Source organism: Macrobrachium nipponense, chromosome 40 (genome assembly GCF_015104395.2).
Source record: "Macrobrachium nipponense isolate FS-2020 chromosome 40, ASM1510439v2, whole genome shotgun sequence".
NCBI lineage: Eukaryota > Metazoa > Arthropoda > Malacostraca > Decapoda > Palaemonidae > Macrobrachium > Macrobrachium nipponense.
Window position 1 is genome coordinate 34,097,603 of NC_061101.1, and position 18,819 is coordinate 34,116,421.

At 40.5% G+C, this 18,819-nt stretch overlaps 1 protein-coding gene across 5 annotated transcripts in view; it reads left to right on the top strand.

Moving 5' to 3' along the window:
- Window positions 1-18,819, top strand: part of LOC135212074 (uncharacterized) — a 155,040-nt gene that overhangs the window by 38,639 nt on the left and 97,582 nt on the right. For 2 of the 5 annotated variants that reach the window (XM_064245422.1, XM_064245428.1), the window contains exon 1: window positions 8,636-8,725. The exons of 1 other annotated variant lie outside the window; for it this stretch is intronic. The gene's annotated coding sequence lies outside the window, so the exon portion shown is untranslated. Of the gene's footprint in view, window positions 1-8,634; window positions 8,726-18,819 lie in introns of those variants that run through there. 2 more of the 5 variants (XM_064245427.1, XM_064245424.1) reach the window with 2 other exon arrangements.

An 18,819-nucleotide genomic window follows, 5' to 3' on the forward strand; every position in this document is an offset into this window, starting at 1 on the left:
GTGTATTTCTGGTGATAGAAGTCCACTCTCGACTTGGTTCGGAAGTCACGTAAAGCCGTTGGTCCCTTTGCTGAATAACCACTGGTTCCATGCAACGTAAAAGCACCATATAGACAGAGAGACAAAACGTGAAAGGAGTTGGCTTTTAAGTAAACAAGACGGGGGTTTAATACGGTTGTACATTTTGGTGATCGCAAAGAAAGTATCAGGAAACAAGGTAACGGTAAAAAAGTAACAACTTTTGCTAGGAACAAAAAGACAACAGAAAGAAACTAAGTGTTTCTTGTATTTAGGAAAAAAAAAGTAACATCTGTCACATTTACATACTCATACCCTAAAAAAACTAAAAAAAAAAAAAAAACGTGTAGATTTGGAACTTTTGACCTATGTCAAGACAATTTGTTTGTTTTAATGAAGAATTCGGGTTATACATATATTATGTCCGATACCTTCTAAAAATTCTGAGATGTCTTTCTTCATTGCACTCTGTCATTGCAAAACGTTGTAGTCGTTTCTGCATTTGAATGGCCTTTCTGCTGTTCTTTTGTTTGGATGCAGTGCCAATCAGGTCTTGTTGCACAAAGGTGTCAACAGTGGCATGATCCTTCCGGAACCACTGTATGCATTTAAATAATAAGTTTGAGTACTTATTATTCCAACCTTCGCATACATGGTTGGTACGGGAGTTTCCTTGTAATGTAGCTTCATGGACATTCCAGACATAGTGAGTGGGTACAGGGGGTACAAGACGCAGCCTAACACCCTGTGAATCTTCGATCTGTCGGGATCTGTAGCTACCAGAGACGTCGGTTGATTCAAAATAGTCTACCAGCTCTTCTGCTGCTGGAGGACTAATGGTCCTTAGGTACTCCATGCCCTTTTGTACCTCATTAGTGGACAGGAAGGCAAGTCCATGCAACATACCACACAGAAAAGCCGGAACCACTGGCTTGAATGGTAATGTTGTGTAAGACCAATCCCTTGAATTTTACGCCAAGTGCTCTGTGTAAGCACTGTGTAAGGTGGTAGAAACATCCCTTGCTATCCACTTCTCTACCAAAGTTGGCACTCACTGCAACTTGAAACAGCATCTTCGAAGTGGCTAACGACCGTCTGTACCTGAAGGTTAAATCCCAGGATTAATAGAGTACAGGGTTAGACCGGTTCTAACTAAAATAGTAGGACTATCTCGCGCATGACGTCACGTGGCTGATCTGACTGAGGTTCAGGTAAAAAAAAAGTCGTCAGTCAGTATTTGACCCCGCCAGAGTGAAGAACAAGGAAACTATCTTCCAGTACCTGGAGATTAACGGGGACCTCTCTCACATAAGGTCGTGAAAGAGAGAGAATGGGTGTGGGCAGACAATTCCCATAGTGAGCCTTAAAATGACGTCACATATGCGCAGTAACGATGGGACAGTCTAACCCTGTACTCTATTAATCCTGGTTAAATCCCAACTCCGAGCTACAGTCGACGATAACATCAAACTCCTCCAAGTACACTGCTCTTGACTTCTTCTGTAGCAGAGCATAGACATGTGAAACATAACTACCACTGAATGAAACTCGAGCACATAAACCTGAGTGAACTGTGATGGTGCCATCTTGAAGTTAGCATCCGTGTAGATGGTCTCTGCAGCTGCTAGACGCATTAGCTCCTCTTCTGTTGCAAAGGTAATGATACAAGAATTTGCTTCTGGCCCATTGTTATAAAGGAGGAATTGCCGAGGGTTGGGTCCTAGTGTTACCTTCCACTCATCTGGCAATATGAAGTCGTATAGGTTTTCAGGGACTGCTGATGTGCCCCGTTGATGCCAGAGGGATTGCTTGACGTTCTCTTCACATGGAAACCGCTTCTGAACATCATGGTCTTGACTGGCAACTGCTTGGGCAAAGATTTGGGATGGTCTGTCCAGGGAGGTGGCTGCTTGCTGCTTCATCATGTTACGACACATAGCATAGGTCACGCTGGTTTAGTCAGAAGTGTGGTTGTGAGGTCGGCCCTACCTGTGGACTGTCCAACTGGTGTGTAGTGCTTAGACTTCTACAATTTCTGCTCCCTTTCTCTGAACATTTCCACCAAATATTTTCTTTTCGGGTGCACGGACGTGTATTGTATCCCTCAAACCGAATCTTGGGGCCACCCTTATTACTCTTTAGGACCTCCATGCTGCTACTGGCTATGTACGCAGCTACTCATATGAAGTAGGCTCGCATTCTGTTCTGTAAAACTCCTAATCAGCAGTTCATTTGGATAATATTGTAGTTACCTACAGCACAAGCTGGAATGCTTGTTGAGATTTAACAAGGGTTATTAGGTAATATAAACCTTGTTAAGTAATAGGTAATAGGCAGTACCGAGTGAGTGGCTGGAGTTACCACTCAGTCGATAACTACTAAATCACTTTTCTAGATTCCAATCAAGAGAGGAATCTCCTCTCTGCTCTGCTTCCTTCCTTCAGTGAGATTTATATACTATTTTCATACGGTGGATTTTGTGAATATTTTCAACCTTGTTTTTCTTTGCGTTCGAAGCAGTGGGCAAATTATTATTATTAAACGTGATGTGAGAACCTGGTGATACTTTTTTCTTGTTGCTTTCTTTCCGTTACGTTTTTTCTTGTTACTTTTGTTGCTGATACTTGCTGTCCTAGGTTCGTGAATTTTTTCTTCCTTTTCCAGAATGCTGTATATACCACAGCAAAACTCCATACCTCTGAAAATTAAATGATTTTTTTACGTAAAGCGATAATAGCATTATTATTGACTTTGGCAAGAGCCTCGCACATGGTCTCCCAAGGGATTCACAACCTCTTTTAAAGGCTATTGTCGTCCAATAATAATCACCTTGCTTTTGTAATGGGTCACAATATAGCTAGATCAGTCTGAGGAGATATTGACAAAATTCGATTAACCTTCAATCGCAAGGCTTTATCCTTAGGGCTCATAATTTTTCTGCCGTTGAATAGCATTAATTAGAATCGCGAGAAACGAAGAAATAGAATAATAAGCAGCCTTAAAATAATAGACGCCGAACGTGCATTAGCACTTAATGAGACTTACGAGAAGGACCAAGTCCACATTGTGGCCTAGAAAAGGCTTGAAAGAGCAGACAACGGTGTGAGTGTTGAGGATATGTAATGTACAAAATGATCTATTGAAGGATTCAACACTTTTATGATGAAAGTGAACCACTATAATTATGAGTGAGGGGGAAAAGTCCCAGGACATTAAGTTTGCCAACCCACCACAGTAACTTATGTTTGAGGTGGCAGCCATCTTTGGTGTTCCTGACACAAAATAGATTTTTGTGAAGGACGAAGCATTTGATGAGAATTTCTTTGTTATTTACATCATGTTCGTTGATATATACCATTATATAGTTGGCGGCTAACAGTAGCTTCAGTCCATCCTTAAGGTTCACTAACTCTTTCTATATTACATACCTGAGCAAACTGATGTTGTCAGTATAATGATCACTTTAAAGGGAACTGGTTATGAAGAATGGCAAAGTCGGGATCAGTGCATGGAAAAATTAGCTTGTGAGAAAGGACTTCCTTTCCTAAATTAAGCAATGTACAAACTTTCATTCATCAAAATTATCTTCCTGGTGGTGTACCCTTCCTAATCCACAATATCCAGGGAAAATAAACAAAAGATTGTTAACATTTTGTAAAAAATGACAGCCACATTCAAAATAGCACTGTAATGTACCTGTCCGACGACCATTGGCGAAGAAGAGGTGTTGAGTGAGAGAGCCCGAAAATAGGAAAACAAATCACATCCTGGAAAGAATCTCTTTCATAATGGGCTTCCAAGAAGCAAGAGCTACGCTGGCAGCACCAGGCCAGTTGTGCGGGCAAACAGTAGTTTAGTGGCAAACCTGACAGATCGGATTGTACCCGTTTATGGAAGGTCTATAGTATGAATGATGTGTGTCTATCTTGCAAAATACCTTGTTTGTCGAGGAAGCTTGCGCTCATTTCTGCCTCCATGAAAAGTGCACAAGAGAAATGAATGGAGCCCTGGTCGCACACACCCACAGACACGTCTAGTAAATTGTCTGCCGTTGTGGGCAAATCGCAGATATCTTCGTAGGATGTAAAGACGTCAGCTCATTATGCATCGCCTGCATACACGGACACCGACGCCTGCCTGCTCTGCTGCTGCTGCTGCTGCTGCTGCTGCTGCCATCCAGGTGAGCTTTTCCATTCAAGAGGAGAGTCAGTTCAACAACGGCGTGTAACGTGAATGGCCTTCCCAGAAATCGACGTTCTTTCCTTTTTCCTGGAATGGCGGCGTGCGTGCCTATGCTTGCACACATACACACACACACTCACACACATGCATACTACGAGTGTGTTTGCTTCTTTGCCTCTTTATCCATCTAAATATGGCTGTTTACATGTTTATATCTTCGTCTTTAACTAGATCTCGATTTTATCCGCTCGTCGTTATGTGAGTATTTTTGTGATTTTTTTAAAAAAGTTCTTTATCATAGGTTACCGCCAAGTGATCAATATATTTTCTTGGTGTTGATGATAGTATCTTCTCGTGTTCTGAGTACAGGTGCTTCATGCGCGCCTATTATGTCTCTCCTTGTGACATTTTTACCTGTAGTTCCCACTGACGTCGTCCTCTTTCCTGTTCTTTTGCTTTCTTGGAAACTACCTTCCTTCTACTTCACCAATGAATTCTTTTAAGACGTCTTCCGAAGCTCTCCAAAGGGGTTGTATTGTCTTAGTAGACTGGTTCTAAGGCTTGGGATTATTTATTTTATAGTAGTGAGTCAGTCAACTTCAACATTGCTTTTTATTCCCATCCATTCATCACCTGTAAGCGAGGTGGCATACATGTTGTTGTACACCCCCCCCCCCCCCCTCCCTTCACCCACCATGTCGATCAAGATCTTCAAATCACATAAGTAAATCAAAGAATTCAGAAGTATCAACCCAGTTCGATCAATCCTTGTTCTTGGAATTTGAAAATTTGGATTTTTGATAGCGCGTCCTCTTCGTATGCCATATTTAACGTTAGTATCATTACAATTTAAGCAGCGTTGCTGCAATATTACGAGTGGTATTAATTAAAACTAGTTTTCCATTTTATATGTTTAGGTAAATCCTCATTTTATCACTTATAAAAAATAATTTAAGATCCCTCTCTTAAGTGACTCAAAACATCCATTCCTTGTTTTCGATTTTTGAATAAAATTGTGTGCAATGAACTCCTACGCGTTTGAATTTTTTGTAAAGACTAATTCACGGGTCGTGTATTTTCCTACATTTTCCCGGCTTAACCTATAAAATTTCATGCATTCAAACATGTTTTCCCGCTTTTAGTTCACTGTAGTGGGGGAGGGAAAAAAATTGTTCCCTTAAAAATAACGTTCATTTCCACGTCCCAAGTTTAAACATTGCTCCACTCACCTTTATCTGACTTCCCACACTGTTATCCTTTATTCTGTTGCTCCCGAATCCTCCCTTTATTCTCATCCTACTTGTCCGCCCCCTCTCCCTTCCGACAGCAAAGGTCAGGACTTGGATTGCGACCTTTTGACGAAGAAGATCAAAGGTTGCTTGGAAACGTTTGACCTTATTTTTGTTTGGCGTCGCGTGACACGTGTCAGCGTCGTGGGTCTGACACTCGAGTTACACTCATTGATTTCCTATGTGACCTGTGCATGCATATTCTCAAGTTCAGTCACCCACATCTATTCCAACGAATGAACTGCAGGCAGTTCTCGAAATTGCCTGCTGCCTAATTAATGCAGAGCAAGCATACTCGAGGCGCATTGAACATCATCAAAGATGTGGCCAAAATTTCTGTTTCTATTCAACTTTTTTTTTTCTTTCTCCTTGCGCTCTACTTTCCTGCTGCAAAGTCGGGTTCAATTCAATCCTAATTAGATGGCGGTTATTGCTTGTATATTACTGTTATTGACATGTTTTGTTGTACATTTTTTGGGGGGCATTCGTTAACCATTGATTTTCATAGCTCTTATATACTTGTGGGTCCCATGTTCATTGGTTTTCAAGATGACTCTCATCTTTTTTCTCTTGAATGATCTGGAACTCGTCTTCGTTTGTGATTTCGTACCTTGAAATATAAAATAAGTTTGGAGAAGTCAATTTGTCACCTTTTCGAACGCCAAGGCACGGGAGCCATTTTGCCTTGTCATGGTCATCAGTGACCAATTCGACGGCCTTCGATGCTCGTTTGACAGTATAGTCACTCAGTAACAGGACCTGTTGATTAACGTGGAATATGAACCTTACCGCGGAATCATACAAAAAAAAAAAAATGCGTGGAGTAAGTACCCTCAATATATTCTCACATTCACACCCTTATGGAAATATGACATTCACACCCTTATAGAAATATAAAGGAACGTGCAATGAACACCCGATTGCTCGACTTCCTAATATTTTTTGTTGCAAGCTGCTGAAATCTTTGGGATAATCCGTTTGGGGTATGAACATTTATTTCCTTTCCTACATCGAGTCGAGAGATGAGGGCGTTCAGTTCGTTAACCTATAATTGTTCACTCTTTCCATCTTATCTAATGCGTTAGAGAGAGAGAGAGAGAGAGAGAGAGAGAGAGAGAGAGAGAGAGAGAGAGAGAGAGAGTGTATGCACATCGTATTTTTCATTCAAGGCGAAAGCAGTACACTTGTCCTTGAAGAGATGGATTGATAATCTAGGATTGTGTGTGTGTGTATACACGTTTCAAGGTCACTCTCTGTCATGCTTATCCCTTCCTCAGTCCACAGACGTTCGGCAGCTGAAGTCTACCTCCTGTAGATGCAGTCGTGCAGTTATGGCCGGCTGAAAGGAATAATTAGGTCATGCAGTTCGTCTGGTACAGCATCTCTTTGTTTGTCTTCGTTCTTGTAGACTGTTTATTTGTGTATATGCTTTAGTTCTTGACTCAATGACTATAGGTACAAATATTAATCTTTAAATATATATTTTTTTAATTTCCTCTCCTATAATGGCACCAGTTACCGTCGAGGAAGAAGAAAAAAAAATGGGTAACCAGCGAATGATATGTCAGTCAATCTGTAAATATGAAAAAGCATCATTGTCTAAATTTACTACGCTTACAGGTATGTACAGTATTTTGTACATTCATTAACAAACACATACGGCCCTGTTATAAAATTTTACATGTGAGCTAAGGTGCATCTATTTTTTTTTCTACTTTTTATAGTTTCAAAGAAGTCTCATGATGTATTTCCTATTTTTGACAGCGTGTCTCGTCATTTTCTTCACATTTCGTTCTTAAATAATTTCTTATTCACTCCTATTTTGTACCCTGAAGGTCAGAGGAAAATACTCGAGAGGTGGTACATGACTCGGTCTATTTATCCGTGCAGCGTCCGCTCACCACCAGTTGAAAATTTGATTTATGTTAAAGCAAACTCAGTACACTTGGCTTGTGATTCGTCGATTTTGTACTATACGTCCATCAATTTCAGTGGCCATGGTTGCCGGAAGTATAAATTAGGATTTTCTTTTAAATCGTCAATTGAAATTCGTCGGTAATTTTACCATGATGATTACACACACACACACAACACACACATACACACATATATATGTGTATATATTTATATATATATATATATATATATATATATATATATATATATATATATAATAGTGTGTGCGAGTGTACGTATGCGTGCTTGAAATCACTGCAACACATGATGTATCACAGGGAGGAAGAAATACGGTATATACCAGATTGGTTTCTTTATTGGCTTTCTAAGACATCTTCAAGAGGACTGTTACAGTGGTAGAAATTTACAATACAAGTGCTAGGTTGACAATACAAACGAGGATACAAAGATTAGGGGGAAAAATATTTACACCTGATAAGAAGGAAAAGGGGGGTTTTAGTTTCAAATAAAGGCGAAACTGGTCAGAATTTGTACCCTTCGTTTCATGTTTCCGCGTGGTACACCTGTATATTATGTTCGAATGTGTATGTGTGTGTGTTTCTTGACATACATAAACAGTACTTCGCATATTTGTTCTTGCTGAGAATACATATTTCACACGAGGCCTTTTTTAAGGGAAGAAACTGACCTCAGATATTGTTGGTGGTGAAGTAAGCCACATGAAGATGATTGATTTCAGGATCACGACAGAGATTGGCGATTAATATTCTCATAATAATAACAACAGGAGCTGCTGGTGGCAGGTGTCATTTAATGCCATCATCATCATCATCATCATCACCACCATCATCATCATCATCAGCAAGGCGAGACACCAGGCATCATTTCGGTTTGTTTTAACCAGCGACACCACCAGCAGGAGAAAGAACAGTGGGTAGGTGTTGAGGCCCGGGATAAGCAGTCTAGACACTCTAGTGTGGTCTTGTAAGCAGAAAGTAGTAGCAGCAGAGGCTGAGGAGGAGCAGCATCAAGCAGTGTGGGGAAAGCAAGATAATGTGTGAGTCGGAAAACTAATTTAGAAGGAATGGAAAGAAGAATTGATAATGAAGATGATTATGTTGGATGTGGTGGTGTTGGTGGTGGAGAAGGTTGGTTGGTGGAGGTGGAGGAGGTGGTGGTGGTGGTGGTGGAATGGAGGGGGGGGAGGAGGTGGAGGAGGAGGAGGAGGTGGTTTTGTCTGTGCTGAGGGAGCGAAGCCATCAGTTGAGAGCTAGTGGTGGTAGCGGGGTGTGGGGTGACCGCGCGTGTCTCTTTCACCAGTGAGTATATTTATATATTATCTAAGCTCCTTTCTCTCGTGTTGTCCCTTTTCCCCTTTTACTTTCTTTCACCTTTTGCACTTTTGCTTATGACTCTGCGTCGTTAATTGCAGACAGCAGCACACAGTTAGTGTCAGACAAATATTCTAGTTTGGTTTGAATACCCACTCCTCCCTATAAGGGGGGAGGGGTACGAGAAGCTGACATGGGTACTTTTTAAAGGGAGTACTTCGATATATCACGGCAAATCGAAAGAGGAATTTAAAAAAGAAATGTAGATGGGAAGCTGTGGACACGTATTTGCTCAAGTCCTTTAGCCTAAAGATTTCTTTTGAACTCTGATCATCAGTGTTTTGTCTCTGTGAAGCCTGCGATGTTGCCATGGGTCTAAGATGGACTCAGCGTACTCGCCTTCCAGGGAAGAAAGGAAGGAAGGTACATAGACGGTGATGAGAGAGAGAGAGAGAGAGAGAGAGAGAGAGAGAGAGAGAGAGAGCAGACGGGTGAGGGTGAGACAAGGCTCTCTCTCTCTCTCTCTCTCTCTCTCTCTCTCTCTCTTCGTACTCTGCCAGACGCCATACCTGCACCATTAGTTTGCTTGGTGTCTGTGTTCGTGTGTTTGTTCATGCATGTACCCTCCCTCTTCCTCGAGACCCTGTCCCTTCCCCTCCCTTCCCCTTCCCCTGCACCTCTCTTTTCCTATGGGCCTGACAACTTTACCTACCTGCTACCATCTCCCATGTATACGTCTGTCTGTGTGTCTGTCCGTTCGTCGGCTCGTCCTTCCTTCCTTCCGCCCCCGTCCCAACTATTCGTCCTTGGGTTTTCTCAGGGATGTATTTATCGGCATTTTCGTGTTCGTGGTCGTTCCCCATACGTCTCTTGCCCTCCTGGGGTCTCCTCATCCCCTCCACTACAGTCCCCCAGGCCCCCCCCCCCCCCCGTCCGACCCCTCGCCTCCTTGACCTGTCTGGAAATTGTCTACTCCGGTTATTTTTAGGAACCTGAATATTTCTTAATTTATTATTCTTTTTATTCGTAGTTGCTGGCCCTCGTTTGAACGAAGTCATGGTACGCAAAGTGCGACGGATCCTATTCGTAGGCGTAGTATATGTTCTTTTTTATTTTTTTTTTTTACTTTGGGAATCGTCGTCTGGTTTCTCTGACCACCTGAAAAATAATCCTAAATTTTGTCAATCTTCATGACAAGTGCGAATTGTTTGTAAGCGATGATGATATATATATATATATATATATATATATATATATATATATATATATATAATATATATATATTTATATATATGTGTGTGTGTGTGTGTGTGTATGTGCGCGCGCTCGCTCGCTCGCATACCGCAATAACAGGTTCGCTATAGGCCTAAACAACGGTAGGTGTGCTCTGTACATCGAGGGTCACCTCCAAGAAATGCCAGAACATCGTTATCACAAGACTGAACATCCGTAGGGCAGGACACAGGACCAGGAACCACAAACCCAAATGGATGCTGAGAACGTGAAGGGCTGCACCCTTCTTTTACTAGATACATACGTATTTTTTAATAACCACAATGCCTTATTAAGTTATATATTTATTTGCTATAGTACTATGAATACTCGTCACTACTAAACCTAGATCCAAATTAAGATAGAAATGAAGATATATCCTGATCCACGGGCAGACTTCGGACTTGCATATATTATTATATATATAATGTATATGCATGTTTAATGCTTATGAATTTAAGGGAGCATAATGTGAAAAAGAGTTGAAAGTCATAAAAGTTTGCGATACGACAAACGGTGACCAAGTAAGTAGAATTGACATAAAGGACCATTGTGTTTGGAGGAGGAAGTATCAAGTGGAGAGAATTGCAAACGATGAAGTGGACGAAAGTTCGTATAATATGGTATTTTATATTATTAGGGTCCTTGCAAGAAGAGCGAGCGGAGTATTTGGGGGTTGATCCACTGCTTATGAGACTTTATAGACATTATGCAAGTATTTTAATAGTCAAAAGGACCTCCTAACTTTCTACCGATTTATGGATAACGCTACCGCTACAAACCTGATTCCAAATAATGGATAAATGAAGTTCTCACCTTCCGTGGCAGGATTCGAGCCAATCCACGCGAAGAGACTAACACATCCTGTGCATTGCTTAAAAATCCTACCACAGTAGATAAAAAAAAAAAAAAAAGTCTTCATTGATCTCCCACTCGTATTAAAGCTTTTAGTGCGAAGCAAATCCCAAAATGGAATATTAAAATACAAAAATATACATGAAAATCTGGTCAAAAATTGACAGCCACACACACACACAAAACACCACACACACCACACAACATCACACACACACACACACACACCACACACCACAACACCACCCACACCCACCACATATAATATATATATCTATATATATATATATATCTATAAGATAGTGTGTAGAGAGAGAGAGAGAGAGAGTTTTCCTCTGAGATAACAGCCGTGAATGCTGACCACGCTACGAGGCAGATGGTTTCTAGTTATATGAATGATGGTGAATCTCGTAGTAGAGCATAAAAGGCAGCAGTGACCTTTCTCGGATTCTCTTTGTATCTGCATTAGCGGAAGTCTATGGGACACACTGCTAGCTAGCTCTTGCCCGCACCTGTCTTCCTCTTTGTCTTCGTTTGTGAGTAGTGATTGTCCTTTGAAAGTGTTCTTGTGCTGGTGTCATGTCACCTCTCGATCTTCAGTCTTGACATGAATGGACTTAAAAATGACTGATTGGTTTCTGTAGACTAGCGCATCAAAAACCTAGACTACAGACGAAAGAGTATAAGCTATTGGCCTAAAAAAATTGAAATTAATAAAAAGTCTATGATTAGTAAAATCCAAACCATTCATTCACTCCAAATGTTATATTATCTTTAATATCCCATGAATATTTTAAAGGGTGGAAGAAGTCGTTTTATATAATTCATTACTACAACTATATAGGCGTAACCTATACAATGTCGTAGGTTCCTTTGCATTGTTAGTCTTGTCTGTCACCTTTACACCATAAAAAAAAAAGTTGATTATAAAGAAATACAGGTTTAGTCAACGACAGAGAGTCTGTGCTGACAGAAAGTAACCTGTCTGCGTTCGTTATCAATTTGTTAGCTTCCAAATTTGAGCTGGTACTCATGAGAAACTTTTTCGTAAAAAATGAAATACTCAGAAAACAGGCTATCAAGAAATCTATCGAAGGATACAGTGCATCAGGGTCTAAAGATATGACAGATGTCAAGACAGACCTCAGACAACATTAAGTTTTACTTCAGCCTAGGTTTATGTTGGTCTTCCCTCGGCCCATAAAAGATACACCTTGCCTTAAGCCCTCCTGCCCGCCCTCTCGTCTTGCAGATGGCAGCATCCTGCCACGGGAATTTGCCCTGTCTCAGTTGAGGCCATCTCCTTTTTCCATCATGTTTATTTTAAGATTTACTTACTCATCTTAATGCACTTTTTGTGATTTTAAACCAGTGTGTTCCTCTTTTTTTGTTTCTCATCCATTTTCAGTTTACCTGATCACAGATGATCCCTGTTTGCATTTACAAACACACTTATTCAGGAGGACTCCGATTCGATTTCCGAGCTAACAAGAGCGTGGTTGTGTGTTGTGTGTGTGTGTTTTTTTTTTACCTATGCAGTGAATTACATACCTGGCAGCTACTTGAATGCGGTGGGTCTCAACCAATTTTAAATGGGCTTAGGATTAGCTCTACCCCATCTCAAGAAACTGACTAAAAACCTAGAGCCATCCCTCCTAAGAAACAGTACGTTCTCTTGCTAAGAAACTGGAGTCTGACATTTTTTGAAGCCACCGCTCTAAGAATAGAAAGCATATAGTTGATATTTTGCGCAAAATGAAAAGTTTTCGTCTTACTCTAAACACCATCAAATTAGCAACAAGATCTGGTGTTCGTGGACAGTGCGAGTTAGTCTGGCAGACGCGAAGCAGAATGCCATATGGCTTACAGGGCTTCTTAGCTTCCCGGATCTCTCCGGGGTTCTTGGACGACCTTCTCGCTGGGGAGGTGTGCAAATCGGAAGAATTATCTGCTCTTTCGTTTTACGATTATCTACTTTATTACCATTTTATTCATTTACTAAGTATATTAATTTTATCCGCACGTGTACTGTCTGTAATCATTTATATTTGTTCCAAAAACGCCATGAAAAATACTACTGGCCTGATGAAGATAAAAAAAAGTCAAGAAGGTTGTTGATGCGCGCAGTGGTTTAATAATAATTATTTTAGCATTTGGTCGCTACAACAATAAATTGACTACAAAATCATTATATAAGTACTATACAGTTTGTATCCGGATTTAAAGTAGTTTCAATACGCGCGCTGTGTGTGGAGAGAGGGAGAGAGAGAGAGAGAGAGAGAGAGAGAGAGAGAGAGAGAGAGAGAGAGAGGGTAACCTCATCCTGTCTGCGGTTGCTCTCACACGTCTGCTGATTAAAAGTCAACCTGCTTTTGGTGAGCATAGGTACCCCCAACTCCCCCCCTCTCTCTCTCTCTCTCGCTCATCTATCTCTCTCTCTCTCTTTCTCTCTCTCTCGCTTCCTTAACTGGCGTAAGGCTGATTTTTCATGTATCAAACTAGTTGCGTCCTTCAGGCTCATTTGTTTTGTGAATTCCGCCCACCGTAATTGTAGTTTATACTTAAAGACGGTGTCAGTAAATTAGATTTCACATTGTAATTGTTAGTCAGTGGCCTAGTTCACCTTTACATTGAATTATAATTACTATCAGTACAGAAAATAAAATTTTTGACCTGAACGGGAATCTGCACCGAATAAAAAAGCCCGAAGTGCGAAAACAAGACAAAAATGAATGTACAGATAGGGTCATAAGGATAAACATGAGGCCGCGCAAACGACACACCACCCACACACACCACATCTATATATATATATATTATATATATATATATTATATATATATATATATATATATATATATATATATATATATATATATATATATATATATATGACAATTTCCTAGAAATGTCGAGATACTCTTCGAGTTGTGATGTCATCCGTAGGGCCGTGGAGACCGTTAAGACTAGATATGTAGCTGTCATATGCTGAAAGGTCAATGGAGTGTTTTTCTTCCTTTGATGTAGCTTTCCGACGCTTGTTCTTTATATAGCAAACTTGACGCAAAATGTCATGGCCAGCCAGCGTAGTGAAGGGTGCAAAGGAATAACAATAATGAAAACTTATAACAAGAGCTATTTCTAATATATTTGCAGTCAACTGGTCTGTGTTTTTTGGAGTTTTATAGTCCCATAGGTCTAGTCGCTGGTGATGGGGTAAATCTGGCCATGGTCTAATCACAATCGTGGGTCTAACATGGTTTGACCTTGGAACGGGGTAGACGGGGCCACGGTCTAGACCAGTGGTTCCAACTTTTTTTTTTTTTTTTTTTTTTTTTTTTTTTTTTTTTTTTTTTTGTGGTCATGTCCCACCTAATCTCCTGATGCCTCCTGCGGTGATGTACTAAACTTCTTATATTCACGTGGAGGAAGCCTACAAGGCCATTAACTATGGTTATACATTCTCAAATTGGCCCCTGGTGGGGTGTACGTCCCAATTTGAGAACCACTGGTCTAGACCGAGGTATTTTCTAGACCTTGGTCTAGATCGTGGACGGGTATGGAATGGGAATTGACGTGAAAATGAAGTCGTGGAGGGGAGGGAACAGAAAAGGTAGCCAACGGCCGATGGATGGGCCGTTTCCATTTGAAGAAGTGGACGAGAGTCCTTCCTAACCCCATTCTCACATCCAACCCCTCCCTCCCTCCCTCTCCCTCATACTCATTCCCCTTCCTTCCTGCATGAGGTTGGCAACGTTGCCGACCCTTCCTTGTTGCTGACTGGAAACGTCACTTAACCCCCGCCCCCCCTCTACAGGGTATCCTGATATTCCCCTTCCCAGGATTTTTCTCCTTCGTTTGGGATTTTCCTTCCAAGAAATCGCTTCTACTTTCTTGGACCCTTTTTTCCCCAGTCTTCCACATAAGGTAGTCGGTCCCATATCTTCCTTTTGTTGTTTTTCATTTGATTTTTGCTGTCGCATGACAACCTGTATTTTTTATTACAGTATGAATATATATTATATATAGTTTCATAAGTTGTATTTCAACAGAGATCTTTTACATTCAAAATTGGTCCCTGATCCCCTTTTTGTGAAACTTGGTAGGCAATATTTATTGTTCGTGTGTTTCTGACTTGATTAACTATTTCATTCATATCAATTTATCATGATCCGATCGAGTCAGCGAAGTCATCAGTTTCTGCCAGCGACAGGTTCCATAAGAGTAGCATGCGCCCCTATCTTCCACGAAGGACTTTCATCATATTTTTTTCATCACACAGCTGCTTCCTCAAGAGAGCAGACCCTAGTCACTCCCCGCGGTCACTCGAACTCACTCTTACACTCACTCTTCTTTCCAAGTTCTGAGTCAGCGACGAACACAGAAAACGTGCTGTTTCTGAATAGCTCTATTTATGTTATTATTATTATTATTATTATTATTATTATTATTATTATTATTATTATTATTAGCTGTACGAAGAAACAATGGGCGGAAATGATGATGAAAGAAACAACAAGAAATATTTCTTATGTGTTCCATAGCCAGTGCGCCACGTCTCGTTCCTGGTCTGGGCTCTTTGGCCTGAGGCTTCTCACAAGATGCACCGTTCTGTCAGGATAATTTACTTAGCAGCTGTTTAACTGCTATTTATGAAAAAGTCTAAAACCATATTTTTAACTTTGACTCTTATCTTTTCACTGTAGTTTCAGGCCATTTTTCTCTTAGCATTCTCTTCCTCATAAACTTGACAGTCGAATGTTTAAATGGCTCTCATGGTTGATAATAGCAATTCAGCTAAAACATACATTGCTTTATACCTCGATCACCATGACACCTAATGAATGCTCTGTACCTGGACCACTTTAACTAACTATGGCACATATAATGCCCTATCCCTAGACCACTAAAACTAAATTATGACATATAATGCCCTATCCCTAGACCACTAATATAATGCTCTATAATATCTCGACCACTATGACACATATAATGCTCTATACCCCGACCGCTCTCATGTTCCCGCCATTCATTTTTTAAGGGGAAAACGGGACAGATATCAGTGACGTCATCCCTATCTCAAACGGTACAACTCTTTTAAACAATGTGTGGGTTCATGTGTGAACATTTTCTCGAATGTTTTTTTCCTCAGTTGTACCATCTCTCTCTCTCTCTCTCTCTCTCTCTCTCTCTCTCTCTCTCTCTCTCTCTCAAGTGATGGCTAAATTAGACGTAAAATTAGTAAAGAGATAAATAAAAATCTTTAGAAAATGGAAGACAGGTGCAAGGGATGTGTGTGTATTTTATCTTGGACTACAGAATATATATATATATATAATATTATATATATAATATATATATATATATATATATATATATAAATATAAATATAAATATATATATTAAACCAATGTTGAACTCCAAGAAGTTCTTTGCCATTTCACGCGGAATGGAGAAGAAATGGAATCAACTTCGGGGAACAAGCCAAAAGAGAAAGGGTGTATCAATAAATAGCCCGATTCTCTTATTATTTTATATCATCATCATCATCATTTAGGGTACGCCGAATACTCTGGGGAGAAAGAGAGTAGAGTGAGCTCATTGGCTGGAAGGCACTGTAGCTGGGAGGGGGTAGGGGGATGGTGTGGGTATGTTATCTAGAGAGGAAGGGTTTGGGGAACGGGGACTTATCGGCTAAGGATTGATGGGAATATGGGTGCCCGGGCTAAGCAGCCATGAGGATCTGGAACGGGGTTGAGGAGGGGGGGGGGGGGGGGGGGGGGGGCGGTTGGTAGGAAGTGCTGCTCTTTGCTAGACCAACGTCGCACCATGCAACTCAAACGGAGAGAGAGAGAGTTAGTCTGACTGACTGGCTCAAAAGGGTACGAATGGAAGACTGCATCTTGGATCCCCATCGTAAGATAACAATAACAAAAATGGTGTCATAAGCCGAAGAGCAAGGGTTTTCAGAGTACAGTCCTGAAAATAAATAAATAAATAAAATATAAAAAAGGAAAAGGCGGAAAAGTAGAAAGTTTTATTCCAGTAAAAGAGTAACCAATCAGCAAAATTAGGCAACGTTTGTCCTGTTAGTTTATTATGTGGCCAGATGAGCTAGGCTTACTTAGCCTTCCTTGTGCCAGAGCCTAGGGCTCGCAACCCCATCCCAGAAATATCTGCTGCAAACCAGGAGAATAGTCCGTCATGGATCCAGACATCGCCTCCAGAGGGAAAGGCGTTCGTCTGACTTTGAGTGTTCCCATTTTAGGAGGCGCTTCCTTACGGGAAGAACGTCCCGTCCCGCCTGAAGGGTACGAAAGGTGTGTTAGTGTACTTGTGCGTTGGTTGTCTTCAAAATGGCGAAAAAACGATTATGTAACTAGTCACCGGGTTATGCGGTACTCCGCGCTTTCTTGGCCAGTTGTTTTCTGCGCTATAAGACGTAACTATATTTGTTGTTTAAACAGATAGTCGAGGGTAAACGAGATTGTTTATTTGGTCCATATGAAATGCAAAGTTTCGTGTATTCACAGAATTTCTTTTAACCTACAACACGCAACTGCACAGTCGGAATTTCGTTGCATGCAATTTCATTTACTGTCAGGATGTTCATGACGTGAAGATCTGTACGATCTGATACAGTGGTTCTTGACCTTTTTATTACCATGCCCCTCTAAGAGTTGGCCCTTCCTTCCACGACCCCTTTGCATCTATGAGTAAAATTCCCTCCCTGATTTAAGGGAGAATGGTCAGCCCAACTATTCTACCATGAGAAGTAGACTAGGAAATTTAAGGTATAAGGCGATAATTTTGCATTTTTTCATAAACTCCTGAATATTAGTTCATCACTCTTGTGAAGAGTCTAACGAATATAAATAGAACATTTTTAATTTGTCCATAGGTCTCGTGCCTCCCTTGGAAATTACTGACGCCCCCTCAGGTTGAGAACCACTGATCATATATATATATATATATATATATATATATATATATATATATTTATTTATATATATATTTATATATATTTATATATACATATTGTGTGTGTTTGTGTTAACTCTCTTTCAATATATTCATCTTGATTTATTACGCTGTTATTCCTATGGTATGGTCCGGACATTGACCTGTCATGAAGAGGAAAGGCGTACTCAGACCCATCTGTGTCTCGGTCTCACACACACACACACACACACGATATTTTCATTAAGGATCCGTCTCATGCGGTAACTTCACCAACAATGTACCCAGATTTTCCATCAATACGCATTTCTTGACTCATTAGACGACTATTATAGGGAACTTTTTATTTTTATTTTTATTTTTGTAACATCTGCCGCCTCTCTTTGTCTCCTGAGAGAGAGAGAGAGAGAGAGAGAGAGGCCTCCTGACTGAGTGTGTGTACTCCTTTTATTGGGCCTCTTTTAGTTCCTTTCCTACCCAGTGTACCCTGAAGGAAGAGGAAGGCAGCGACACCAAACGTCCAAAATCCCAACTACACTGCCGCCGGAGAGGGAGGGAGGGAGAGGAAGAGAAGTTGTATATATGTGAAATATATAACTGTATTTGAGTACAGTCATATTTGGAAGGAACTCGTTATCCATATTAAGTAAACCATCTTGAGGACTTCTAGTTTCAAACACCCATCTAGAAAGTCTTGCCTGGAATTTAAAATTACAGAGCTGCCACTCCAGTTTTGATTTATGCACATGTTTTGCTACTATCGCTTCATTCTTTTCTCTTTCTCCAGGCCTAAGCAAGGAAATGGCATTACGTTACCTGTTCTGTTGGCCTTTGCCTTTTAGAAAGAAGGAAAAAATGGGAAAATTTCTTGAAGGTTGTGAATCTGTAGGCGCAAATCCCTTAGACTAAGAACGTTGAAATAATCTATTTAATAAATTTACTATATTATGCTAAATATATACTTCCATTTATCGATATTAATTGAAATAATCTGT